The 13,614-nt window shown below is 41.5% G+C and overlaps 1 long non-coding RNA gene across 1 annotated transcript; it reads left to right on the forward strand.

The window, feature by feature from the left end:
* Positions 1-6,255: 6,255 nt before the first annotated feature.
* LOC117820067 lies at positions 6,256-7,402 on the forward strand. Its single transcript, XR_004632681.1, has 2 exons — positions 6,256-6,517; positions 7,230-7,402. It is a non-coding gene; the product is annotated as an uncharacterized LOC117820067 (long non-coding RNA).
* Positions 7,403-13,614: the final 6,212 nt, after the last annotated feature.

Consider the following 13,614-nt stretch of genomic DNA (forward strand, 5'->3'; position numbering starts at 1 on the left):
TTGTACTGGAAGCAGAACACTGAGCTTGTCTGCAGAGTCTCTTATCGTTCCAAGCTGCACGGCATTGATGTAGTTTAAGGACATGCTGTCTTAGGCTCAGACTGAGGAGGAAGGGATGTTTAAGGAGGAAGAAAAGGGTAATTAACAAGTAGCATGAGAGAGATTTCATAAACAGAACGATGTTGAAAGAATCAAAAGTTGTAACATTGAGCCAAATAGGCCGGGATGAAGCAAGTGAGGCTCAAGAGTAATCATTTTGGAAAAGACAAATGACCTCCATCTTTAGTCCTGCTGAAAATTGAAGCTTATGGTTAAACCTCCAAGTGTTTTTTGAAACCCTGTTACAGCCTAAATTTAGAAACTTTGTGAACAACTTTTTCAAAATATGAAGTTCCTACAAAGATTTATGAACACAGGACACAGGACATTGCAATTCCATTATCAAGATGTTGATTTAATTCTTTTAAGTTATATAAATCGTGTTTGTACAAATAAAGCTCTAACTTTGATCTTTTGATTTAATTTAATCTAATAGTTTTGGTGCAGAAACCTCCCCAGGCCTTTGCAGTGTTTATCAGGTGTTAATCATTGTGGCATGCCCAAAACGCAAGCTTCATTTTAACGCTCAAGCTTAATGCAGTTTATTTATTATTACCAATATTTGTATTTTATTTGGGAAATCTTGTTTGGAATTCCTTATTCATAATCTGCTTTTAAAGACTATTTTAATGCAAGCCCTGCAGCCCTGCCCCACCTTGTGTAGGGGGCATCATATATTGAGGAGTCCAGCACAACAAGCCGATCAAACAAGAGATCAATCCTATCAGCTGCACTAATTTCAAGTTATTTCAAAAGGTAAATGCTTAAGAAGTTTGCAATCCATCAAGGTTGTTCACAAAAAACGTATTTGTCCCAAGCACAATTAAATCATGTAATTTGTAGATTAACAAAACCATACCAAAGTCTATTATTACCTCAGTTTTGGTCTCCACCCCCTAAAAAGGAAAGATGTCTGGCTCATTAGCTGCTTTTGCAAAAATAATTAGCTTCATTAGCTCATTGCAGGTTTTGTGTTTAGTTACTGGGCTGAATTAGAAACGTGGTTCAACTATGTCTGACATAAAACGACACCACCACCACCAACAACAACAACAACCACCTCAAAGAGCTTAAATGTGTTTCATCTTTTGTGACTTTTACAAGCAGAGACTCACACTTCATGCCGTCTAAACACCACAAACACAGCTGCATGCACTCCTTACTTTTCCCTCACCTTTCCTTGAATGTAGATAGTTGATCACCCAAAGTGTGGAAAAGTGAGAGGCAGCTCTTACCCAGCTAAATTGCAGTGCAGTGTTGGTAGTTGCCCTTTGAGTGGCCACCACGGTGAAAGGCTGGTGGGCAGGGGTGACTCGGCCCTCTCCTCATTGTTCCTGGAGCTTGGTATTCCTCTCATAGCATGCCCCGGCCTCTAGAGGATATGCTTTTAAAGATCCCATGCCCTCCCGGTGGCCCCACTCACCTCCCTGACTCAGTTTTTTTTTACAAACCCAACCCTTGAACTTCGAGTCACCTCAGGATGGAAGGTGGGTTCACTCACGGTGAAAAATTGAGTTTAAAAACAAACAAAATCAACATCCAGATCATTATCATGCATGTTTTAATCAGACCTCCACCTTCTCCATATATCCCTCTCTCTTCCCTTCTCTCTTTCATCCCTCCTTTTTCAGGCCTCTCTCTCTCCCTCTCTCTCCCTCCTTCTCTCGCTCCCTCTCTCCTTCCTTTTTGCTGAGTGTCCCGCTCAGCTGGCCAGCACCTTTTCAATCTTTGCCTGGGGAATTGTCCCCTGCATGTCAAGTGTAGCCATTAGAAGGAAAGGTTTGGATGAGAGGTGCTTTTCAGGTCCCCGTCCCCCTCACCTTTGAATGGAGACAATAGAGCTGTTCTGTATGTCCAGATGACCACACACACACACACACACACACACACACACACACACACAAACGAACTTACGCACGTATACTCGCACGCACGCATGCACGCACACACACATGAACACGAACACACACACAAACAGAGCCAGAAACCCTTGTGGCATCCTGCAGCAGTAGGACCCATACTCTACACTCACATTTCAGGGAACGAGGGTATAACATAACAAAACTGAGGTTGCTGTCTTTGTCTGTTTTAACATCTTTATTGTTTTAACGATATCACATGAGTACAAATTAGCTTTATGACAGTGAGCACAGTGGATGTGTTGTACACAACAGGAGATGAAGCCAGGTCAAGCCAAACACAGCAGAAAGGACGCTTTGTTATGGTTAGCGTTTGTGTATCAAAAGATCCAAACTTGGTCATTTTCAAGGTCCAGTTTCTTTTGGTTACCTCTCAACTTGACTCCTCTTGGGGTGTAGGTTCATTTGCGTGTATGTATTTCCATAAGTCATGACCGCAAAGATTCCTTAACCAAATACAATTGTCACAAGTGTAAAATGTTTCCCTTGCTCAGTTCAACAAGACGATAAATATGAGTCGGGCATATTACAGATGACCTAGCTATGAATTTTGCATCTGCCCATCACCAACATGTGTACGAGACTTTGCTTCCTGCCCCTCTTCCTGTTGTTCTCCTGGATCTTCTACCTCTGTTTGCATTGTTTTTATTTAAGATTTGGCTGTGAGGCTTTATGATTTATATGCGCTGCTTGTTACTGTGACTGTTATCTAATACTGGTGCCAAATCCCAAGTCCAGTTGTCTTTTTTTAATTGACAAACATAAACATGTGGATCCGAATGGGACTTGGTTGGTCATTTCATAGAACCTTAAAAAAGTTGCATTTTGTGGCTCTGTTTTGGTCTCCACCAACTATAACTGGCTCTCACCTCCACACTTACTTCGTTTGTCAGCTATGTGGTGCTGTGCTCGGGTCTCTCTTACATACTTAACTTTACATAAAGTTAGTTAAAAAAAAACAGCTAGTTTTTCTTTCATACGTCAAGCACATCTTGCCATCGTGATAGCTAAGAGCTGAGCAGTCACATTTAAAAGGTAGCAATATAATTTATAACACTGTGATCATTTATGATGGATGTGGAAAAAACATTAAATCTCAGATGTTGTGAACTCTACCACCTTAGACTCAGTACAAATGTAATGCCTTCAAAGGGCAAAATGATCATTGAAACTTAATGACTTGTGTTCAAGAGTAAGTCTTCACCCGATGAAGGTAAAAAATAAAAGCTATCAAGATCCTTTCCAACTGCTGCTCCAACTGTGTAGATAATGAAAAGGGAAATTGTATTAAATGGTAACAATGGGGAACCCTTTGGCATTTCATATGACATTAGTTCTCCCCGAGTGTTCAAGTTTTTGTGGTCCAAAGCATGAGCTGGTTTCTGTCAGCAGCCCTGAGACATGTCCCTGCCCCCGTCCAGTGGCTTCAGATTCTGACTTCTTCTCATGAGACTAGCCATGCCGCAGAGTAGAGAAGACACCTTCTCTATCTTCTACTATTTCACTTCCTCTGAGGCAGCGAGTCTCGTTCTGTTTGAGCTGATTCCAGGAGATTCACACTTTGAGTTTCATGTTAGCTGCTCCATGGCATAGATAATCAAATCTGCTGATTGAATGAGTTCAAAGGCTTCAGTTAAAAAAAATAAGAGACGAAAAAAAGTGATGAATGAGATTCTCTGATTATTTTCTTAAATCACGACGAACATGAATTCTTCTGCATAGAAACTGAGTTGTCTTTGTTTAAGTTTACACCTTTCAAACCCTGAAAATATTAAAACACTTTGCATTGACTTTGATTCTTCGATAAATCTCCCACTCTGTAGAAACACATTTTTCAAAGATGAAAGTTGATAAGTGAAGCTCTTTCCGCTGACATGCACATATTTTTTCGATTAAACTACACGAACCAGCCATTACCAAAAGTAACTCTACACAATTGGCTGTGAAAAATCTCAGTTTAGGATAAGAACCTGCGATTATGTGTGTTTTTCTATGTGCCATAGTGAAGCATTATACATCACAGCCAATGAGACATGCCCGTGTGAAGGGACAACGGGATCCAAGCCCAGACATCGTACTTGGCAATCTTAAGCCCTGAAAACTATGAGGAACTTAAAGCACACTCTTTAAGGACACAACACAAACTTGGCATTCAGCACATTCTCCAGCAGCTCCTTTAAAGCCACGGGTGTCAGGACATGTTACTCTCTCTGCTAACCTTTTACAAGATGTGGCAGCGTGCCTTTCTGAGGAGCGGACTCTGACAACCTTATCTAAAAGGTCCCTTAAGTGCCCGGCTTTAGAAAATGACTTACAGGAAGTTTTAAAAACACACATTAAAACAAGCTGGAGGGGGATCAGAGAATGGAAGGCGGTCATTGTAAGCCGTACGACGGTGCTCCCTGGCCCACCACCACGGGTTTGTATAAGCCCCTTACTGATAATGCGCCGTACAGTCTGGCCCCCATTCTTGCCTCCTTGACTGACAAAGTCACTCATAGCTGCGGATTAGCCGGCTGCACAGGGGCCCTCCACTTTTAAATGGCAGAGGTTGTCTGTAATGTGCCCATGATGGACGTGCTGCAACATGTAGCAGCTAGTTCCAGCACTCCAACACCCTCCACCTCTGTGTCCCTTTTAAGCCTTCAACCATCCCTCCCTCCGTCCATTCCTCACCTCCTCCCCCCGCCTGGTTGTGTGTCTGTGTTGTGTAGCGGGAATCAGGTGGGAGGCCTACGCTCGGCCTGCAGCAACAAGAATGTAAAGATAATCTTCAGGTGGCTGGTACACACACCGGCTTATTCCTGTAGCTGATTGCTGACCTCTCCGTCTAATACGTTGAAGGCTAGGAAAACACTGCTCCCGAGGAAACATAAAGCCACTCCTCAAAATCTTGCAGGCTTTTTAGTAAAGTGCACTGTGGAGGCACAAACAACTGCTGCTGCGTACATGCATTCCAGCTCTATCAACACAGATTCATCAAAATAAAAGCATTCATTTGTTGTTGTGTAAAGATATGCACTCAACGTTTTAATCATGTATCGAACTCTGCATAATCAGCTTTAGATTGACTCCAATGAGACAAACTGAAGGGCAGTAGAGATTTTCACAGAGCAGAGGGAGATACCAGAAGTTTACATGGACCACCAAATTGGAAGGAAACTTTAAGTCAGAGGAGAGTGACGTATATCATGAGGGTGTGTAAGTAGCGCAGCGCGAGTTGCCTGCCTGAACTAGCCTGCAGGTTTTGCTCCATTATGTTATAGGCAGGGGGTCAGCCCTTCGTAACATGCATGATAACCAAAACAGACAATTAAATAAAGGTTAGTGACATTTTGAGCAGTGAAGAGGAGTGTGGAAAACCACCAAGCACATAATTCATTCTGACTCATATACACTGTAAACCCGAACAGTACTTCTAACTCATAGCAATTAAGGGTACAGCACTCAAAACCAGCTATGTAGTTGAACCAACAATTAATTATTGGGTTATCTGATTGATTAATGTTGTTTTAATTATATTGTGGATCAATTTTATTGAGTTAATATCCATGTACAAATAACAACTTTTGAGGGTACAGAGTGACGCTGCATATGACGTCATCCACGTCACCACGCCAGTCTTCACACATTTGAAAAACCACAATGGTTGTGCGTCACGAAGCGGCAAGAAACGAGGAAAGACGATGCCAAACCGCTGTACCGGTACAGGGAAGACCAACAATGATCCAACAAGGGACAGGGGACACAGAGGAACTAAATACACAGACTCATCAACACAGATGTGAACACAGGACACAGGTGAAACTAATGAGGGGAATCACTAAAGGAGGGAAACACACAAGGGCATGATGTCAAACTAAACTGGAGACATAAGGATTCAAAACTACAAAATAAAACAGGAAACACAAAACTAGACTAAGAAAACACAACAAGAGAAATGGATCACTAAACACTCAAGGGAGACAAAGGATAACGAATACTGAATAAACACGGGGAGGAACTAAGGCAGGCTGCACAGTGGTGCGGTGGGCAGTGCTGTTGCCTCACAGTAGGAAGGTTTCTGGTCCGAGTCCCCGGGCAGGCAGGTGCCCTCCTATGTGGAGTTTGTATGTTCTCTCCATGCATGCGTGCACTGTAAAAAGCCTTTCAATGGTAATGTCCAGATAACTTAATTTTAAAAAGTAGGTCTTCTCTGAAAAATCAGTTTACTTTTCTTTTTGTGTTTTTTTAAGTTACCTATAAGTGAAAAGTGTGAATATTTTGGTAACTTGAAATTTTCTAGCGTTTAATTGATTTTTGTTTAACTTCACAATAAATTAATTTGACAAAACTCAGTTTAACGCCTCATCTCGAAAGTAAAACGACATGACACGCCCACATGTAGCATAGAGGACGTGCCAAGACACGTTTAACGTTCGCTCCTGTCCTGCAGCCAACATTGAACGCATGAATCTTTCATGGAGTCTACATGCTGGATAACACTTCACAAAACACATGTAAGTAACCTTTTTTTTCTGAATGAACATGATGTACTGTGCTGTTTTCGAAAGCATGACTTGGATTCCTCAGTTGTATTCGTAAAATGCGCGCCATGAGGCCTTACAGTGTACAGCTAATCTCAAACAAATAATTAAAGTAATACCGTTTACGTTTTTGCCAATGACTGTCCGCAGCCTATTTTGTGTGCTTGCCACAATCCAAATCCAAATTGTTTCCCTTGTTCGTTTTTGAGTCGGGCATTTCAAATAAATTGCCCGTTATTCTTGTGGCTGGACTCTCATCAGCATTGCTAATTTGTTGTTAATTTAGCAACACCGAAAATATTTGCACTGTAGTAGTAAGCAGGTATTTCTGGATTGTTTGTGCTTATTTTCGGGGAAATTATCATTTCGTCTCAAACCAGTAGTCTGATATGACCCCTGAGGCAGGCAAGATGTGCAGCATGGAAGTTAATCCTCAATCAGTGTCAACTTTACGGTCACAATCTCACATAAATTCAGACTTTTGATGTGGTCATAAATCATTTTCAGGATGAAATCATCATTATTTTTACATATTCAGCCGTGAGGTCTGTGAGATTTTTATCTCTCAAAGAGAGAAAAGACAAATATATTACACCCCTACTATTCTATTAAATGTATTTGTATGTTTCATCAACACATGGGACTGAATTTCTTATTAATTTATTTCTCTTTGTTTGGCATGCAGGGTGTTGCAGAGTCAAATGTGCATGAGGACCTCAAAATGCACAGCATGAAGATCTATGCTTGTTGTGAGCCAGACACAGTAGGCATCGTCATCGAGGGAATCAAAGTTCACATGGATCCAACTCAGTGTCACTGTATATGTTTACACAGTTAAATAAATGTTGGAAATGTATATCTCTCATATCTCTCTCATTTTATTTATAGCAATGATAACTAATTATTTTAAGTAGTGTAAAAAAGGAAAGGAAGAATTGTTTGAAATTAATATATTTGATTACAGGGATTAATTCAAATCATTTTTTTTATATTTTTCATTTGAATGGTACTTAATATAATGAAATCTGCTGTGGTTAATGTGCAACATTTTTAACTTTGGCTAAACTTAATTTTTTGGCTTTTCCTAGTAGCATCTACTAATTTATTTAGCATTGAGTAAACTAAGTATAATAGAGTTTTACCAGCTTAAAATACAAAGAAGTTCACTAAACTACCAAAAATTGATTGGAAAATGTTGCCTTAATTTCTTTGAGTTGAATCTAAGCAACAGTTTTTACAGTGTGGGTTCTCTCCGGGTACTCTGGCTTCCTTCCACAGTCCAAAAACATCTAAATTGCCCGTAGGTGTCAGTGTGTGCGTGAATGTTTGTCTGTCTTTCCATGTTTGCTTGGTTGGTGACCTGTCCAGGGTGTACCCTGCCTTCCACCTGAAGTCTAATCTAGTATGTATGAATTAAAAATATAAAAAAATGTAACTAATAAATTTGAGTTGGGGAAACTTGAAAATTAAAAAAAGAAAGAAAACAATTGTATTTTATCATTTCAGTTATACTATACTATATTACTTATGTAATCAGTTACCACAAACATTTTGAGTCATTTCAACTTGTTCAGGTTTACAGTGTAGTTTTGTCCGCTTGCAATATACACGTCATCTTAATCTCAGTGGGAAAGTATGACTGATTGCTTTTTTGCTCTGGCGTCTCACGTCAAACATATGTTTTACTCTCCCCTAAAGGTTGAATCCTTCGGACTACGACCTCACTACAACAAGACATGACCAGTAGGTCAAAGATGCTGCAGACGGGCTCATTGCTTCTGGGAATGATTTGCCCCTCAACTGCAAGTCTCTCCAGATGATCAATGCTTCATCATGACTACAAGGTAAGAGATGTTTTTTAGAGTTCAGGTAGATTTTTCATTTTGGTAAAGGTGCCATAACTACCAAAGTTTCCAACAATCATGGAAAATTACATCAATGCGTGAACAGACGTTATTGTAGTGAGTGAAATCAGCCGACGTGCAGGCAATAAATGATGATTGCAATCAAAACCATTGTTGTATCTATTACAGGTATGCCCCACAGGTGTGATTAACCTCCAGCTGTCTGGGTTAAGAACATCCGGCTGATGCCAAATGGGGCATACCTGTGTCTTGTGTCAGGTGTGTGTCATGTGTGTTTAATTGTATTACCTTATAAGGGCTGCCTCACTTTGGTCCTTGTTATTATCGTACAAGCTACTTCCTGCTCTAACGAGTTATGAAACGACTGTGGTAGGACAGTTTAATGATTTCAAACCCCTCCCTGTCCCTTCTGTTACTTTGGCGGAGCAGTTTCCACATTGCAACCTCATCCACTGTAAGTGTGTGTGTGGGTGTGTGTCTGCAGCCAGCCAGACTTATGTCTAAGGCCTTGCTTCAGCCAGCTGCTTCCAGAGATGAGGTGGAGCACCTGCGAGCTCTGACTTACTCATTCACTCACAAATATATACACACATTGTAGATTGTCTGGCTTTGGGATTACGACTGGCTGTCTTCTTTCAAGCGTCTGAGTCACACTGTGTGCTCAGACACTCATCAATAATAATTAAATCACTTTTACATTGGGTTGGGGAATTAACCTGGAAAGATTCAGGAACAAAAAGTAAAACACGACAGTGAAAGAAAGCCTGCAAATGAAATCATTCAGCCAATGCAGTGAAAGAATTTATGGCTCCAGCTGTGTAAAATCCCTCACAGAGCTTTAACAGTTCGAATCTCTCGCCATTTTCATGGTACGCAATCAGAGACCCCAAAGACAACGTTTGGACCTGATGTGACGACATTAGTTCTTCGTCTTCAGAGTCACTCTTATTTGAAAGTTTAGTTTGCACATTTGTAACTCGACTGGTACTCATCTGGTTTACTGCAGATGTGACTCGGTTGATTCTGGCCTCAGATGAGTCGAGACTCAGCTCCATGACTCGACGCTTTTATCAAAGAGAGCTGACTTTGACTTGGCCTTACACATTTTAGATTTGCTTTGTGACTCGATCAGACAGACAATACTTAAACTTGCTACAAATGATCTGGAACATGACCTGTGACTTGCTAGACGACTTCAGCTCAGATGATTTGGGAATCGGCATGGATGATCTCTAGTGACCGGTCAATCCTGCTGCTGCAGAAACTTTAAATATGTCTCCTCTTGTCTGCCGTCGCTTAATCATTTCCATTTGATTGCTGTGACCTTCCTCCACCAAAGTCCCTCTAATGTACTGTATCTTAATAGTGTCCAGATCCTCAGCTCTTCCTGCGTCCATCTAGAGGAGGCTGGGTCCTGGTGGCAGCAGGCTAAGCAAGTCGACCCAGGTAACCCTCTTCCAGCAATGTTGTCAAGCTCTTCCAGGCCAGATAGGGTAGATAATACCTCCGGAGGGCTCTGGATCCACCCGTGGTCTCCTCCCAGTTGGACCTCTAAAGGGAGGTGCCAAGGAAGCAATCTTATCAGATGCCCAAACTATCTCAGCTGGCTTCTTTCGATGTGAAGGAGTAACAGCTCTCTGCGGATGTCTGAGCTCCACACCCTATCTCTACGGCTGAGCACAGACACCTTCAGGAGGAAACTCATGTAGGCTGCTTGTATTCACAGACTCATGACCCAAAGCTCATGACCATGGGTGAAGGTTGGAAAATAGATCAACTGGTGAACTGAAAGCTTTGCCTTCAGGCTCAGCTCCTTCTTCACAGTAATGGTCTGGTCAAACATCTGCATTACTGCAAATGCTGCACCAGCCCATCTGCCAATCTCACCCAATCCCATTTTACCTTTAAAACACAACAGATAGATAAAAGGCTGAACTCTCTACAGCCTTATATTTAATAAGGGAGAATGGAAAACAACCAAACGCTGATGTGTAATTGATCCCCAAATTGCCACAGGGACAAACAAAGAGAGGGTAATGACAGGCTAATTGAGCTTGTTACAACCAGGACTACTGTGAACATGATTGACAGCAGGCCTGACCAGTTGCTTGTGTACAAACAGTATTAAACAGTGATCAGGACACAGGCTGCAAACCCTCAGGGCTGAGACTTCAAATCCAGAATGGGTCCACAAAGTGATTTGTGAGGAAGAAGGTGTTAACTTACTGCTGCTGCTTAATATGTTGATGATACCCCTGATGTGGATTTTCTGGAAAATCCCCATGGCTTTACTACTGCTTGGTTAGACTTAAACACAACCCTTCCCTGTTATTGCAAGGGATTCTCTGTAAAGCCAATCCAGATAGAGCTACAGTTACCACTGATCCCACTGGTGTTGGGAAAGCATGCGAAGCATTTGAGTCTGTCCCGGCGAGCCCTATTACTCACGGTCAATAATCCTGCTGGTCCTGAAGGGGCATTCAGATAAACACACCCTGAAAAAGAAGGAAGGGGAGTCGGAGGAAAAGATGGAACGGGAAGGGAAAGGACAAAGGAGGACAGGCATAGGAGGGAGGAAAGGGAAGGAAGACATATAAAGACAGGAGGATGAAGATTAGGTTAAAATTAAGTAGCTGACCTTTTCTAAGATGGAGCGGCTGGCTCTCTGTGTGTTTTCATATCGGGTTATTTCTGAGTAATCATTCAGGAGGAGAAGTTTGTTTTGGGCTTTTTAACTTTATGATGGATAAATTGTGAAGAAGTGAGGAGGATTTGTGAGCTGTGTTACTGAAAGATTAGAGACAGACATGCAATCTTAGCCAACAGAAACTGAGCACTGGACCTCTTCTTCAATACAAAAACACAAACATGTTGGGACTTCCACTTCTTCAAATATGACAACTTGAAAGGTGGCACAGAGCTCCAAATATAACAATACCAGCACTCCAGTAGCATCATTTACTGACCTTAAGGGCCCCACTATCCAGTTATAATAAATACCAGGGATGCACATATATTTTTGCCTTAAGTAATTAAAAAGCATAGTGGTACACTTCAGACATTTGAGAGTAACAACAACTAAATCAAACATTGAGTGTGCTCCTACGCTGCTGAACAGCATTTAACACAAACTAAGGAAACTGGAACACTGAAACTGAAACAGGAACTGAAGTATATCTTCATTAGACATGCAAAACAGATCAGGACAGTTTTCTGTTATTTTGTTGAAAAGGAGGTACCTGAGATCATGATATGATGGACAGTAGAATAAGAAGTGCATTTCATTTTCAACTTCCTCCAGATCACACAAGGAACACTTTCTCTCCTCCTCTGGAACAGAGTGGAAGCAACCTGTTACTAATGCCAGAGGAAGGATATATACTGTAGATGAAAATAGCCTATAAAGTTACGTTTATTTACTCTTAACTACACTAAACATTCCTACATGGTAGACAGCAGTATGTGATCTGCGATTACATGCACAGAAGAACAAGCACAGCTGCATCAAACTGACAAGAGTAAGATGGTTTGGATGTTTTTACTGTTTCAGAGGATAACATGACTGCAATTTGAAAACATGAGCCACAAGTGTTTAGAGAGGAAAAAAGTCCTCAAGTTTGAACAAGACAGAACTTTTAAGTCACCTAAAAAGTCTCCATTGAATGAAGACGTGCAGAATGAATAAGAAGCAGGTAGAATTAGCATCAATAAACCTGTAAGTGCTGTAGTGCCGATTCAACAGGCATCTAAGAAGTGCTACAAGACTAATGTATTTGTTGGTAAATGGTAAATGGACTTGTACTTATATATCGCTTTTCTAGTCTTTCTGACCACTCAAAGCACTTTTACACTACTCATCACATTCACCCATTCATACCCATTCACTCACTGATGGTAGAGGCTGCTGCAGTAAGGGACCATCAGTGTTAGCTGATCTCATTTGTTCACATTCACACACCTCTGAACAACAGAGGGAGCAATTCAGGGTTCAGTGTCTTGCTCAAGGACACTTCGGCATGTGACTGCCGGAGCTGGGATCGAACCGCCAACCTTCCGATTGATAGACGACCGACTCTACTTACTGAGCCACAGCCGCCCCCGGCTTGTTCAATGACAAGTAAACATAACATAATTTAAAGCCAGCTTCTTAGAAGTCAAAATTCACTTTTGGTGTCACAAATCTTAAATGAGACTTTTGCCTTCTTCACACTTACTCAATAGTGAATCAAAAGATTAAGCTACAGGATGCATCCAAAAAGCACACTATAGAGGAAGCAAGAGCGTCACATTTTAAAGCATCGGGCCGCTGTCCAAGCTGGTGTGTTTGTCGAATCAGCAGTTTGAACGAGGTGAAATCCCAGGGAGTTGATATGATTACACTCCTCACGTTAACCTCTTTTAATCTTACATAAGGTGTTCAAGATAAGAGCTGAATGAGCATAGTTTTATTAAAATAGCACGTTGACTCTATACATGTGATCCACTTTACCCCCTGTGCCACCTGACTCTAGTGGCTCAATCTAATCAGGTCACTGCAGCCGGCCTGCTGCTCCAGGACCAGGCCATCGCGTCCTTACCTCAGCTGATATACATGTGGTCAAGAGAAGGAAGTGGCTGAGATAACCGAGGCGTTTCTCAGTCAGACAGGCATGAGGTAAGGCAGCAGGAATCTCTCACAGGGCATTACCTCAGTCTGCAGGCCTACCAGCCACTGTTGTGGTGACTGAGTGAAGACAAAAACGAAACACAAAACACACACCCCGGAGGTGGTTCCTTTTTTAGGCAGCAGGCTCGCTGTTCCGCGTCATTATTATGATCGTCTGCTGTTGTAGAAAACACCATGATTCATAATTCCACATTATGAGGTTGGCTGTTTTTTTTTTGTGTAATTAAAGGCCATGTCTGCGCTTGTTCGACTGTGTGTGTGTCAATTTGTCAAGTGACTTCACTCATTGTTTTTCCAGAAGCTGAAATAAGTAGCAGATTTTTTTTTTAGGAGGGGATTTGTTGCAGGCTGGGATACGATTGAAGTACAATGAGATGTTTCTTTTCAAGCCCTTGCCTTGTCTTGTTTTATCCTCATAAGTAATAATCTTTTTCTGCTTTGACAGTAACCTGTGCTGCTTTCTGGCACGGCAACAAGGAATGTTCAGAATGCACCTGAAAAAGTCAACAATAAAAGTATTTAGGAGACATTAAACTGCA

Source organism: Notolabrus celidotus, chromosome 10 (assembly GCF_009762535.1).
Source record: "Notolabrus celidotus isolate fNotCel1 chromosome 10, fNotCel1.pri, whole genome shotgun sequence".
NCBI classification, from domain to species: Eukaryota; Metazoa; Chordata; class Actinopteri; order Labriformes; family Labridae; genus Notolabrus; species Notolabrus celidotus.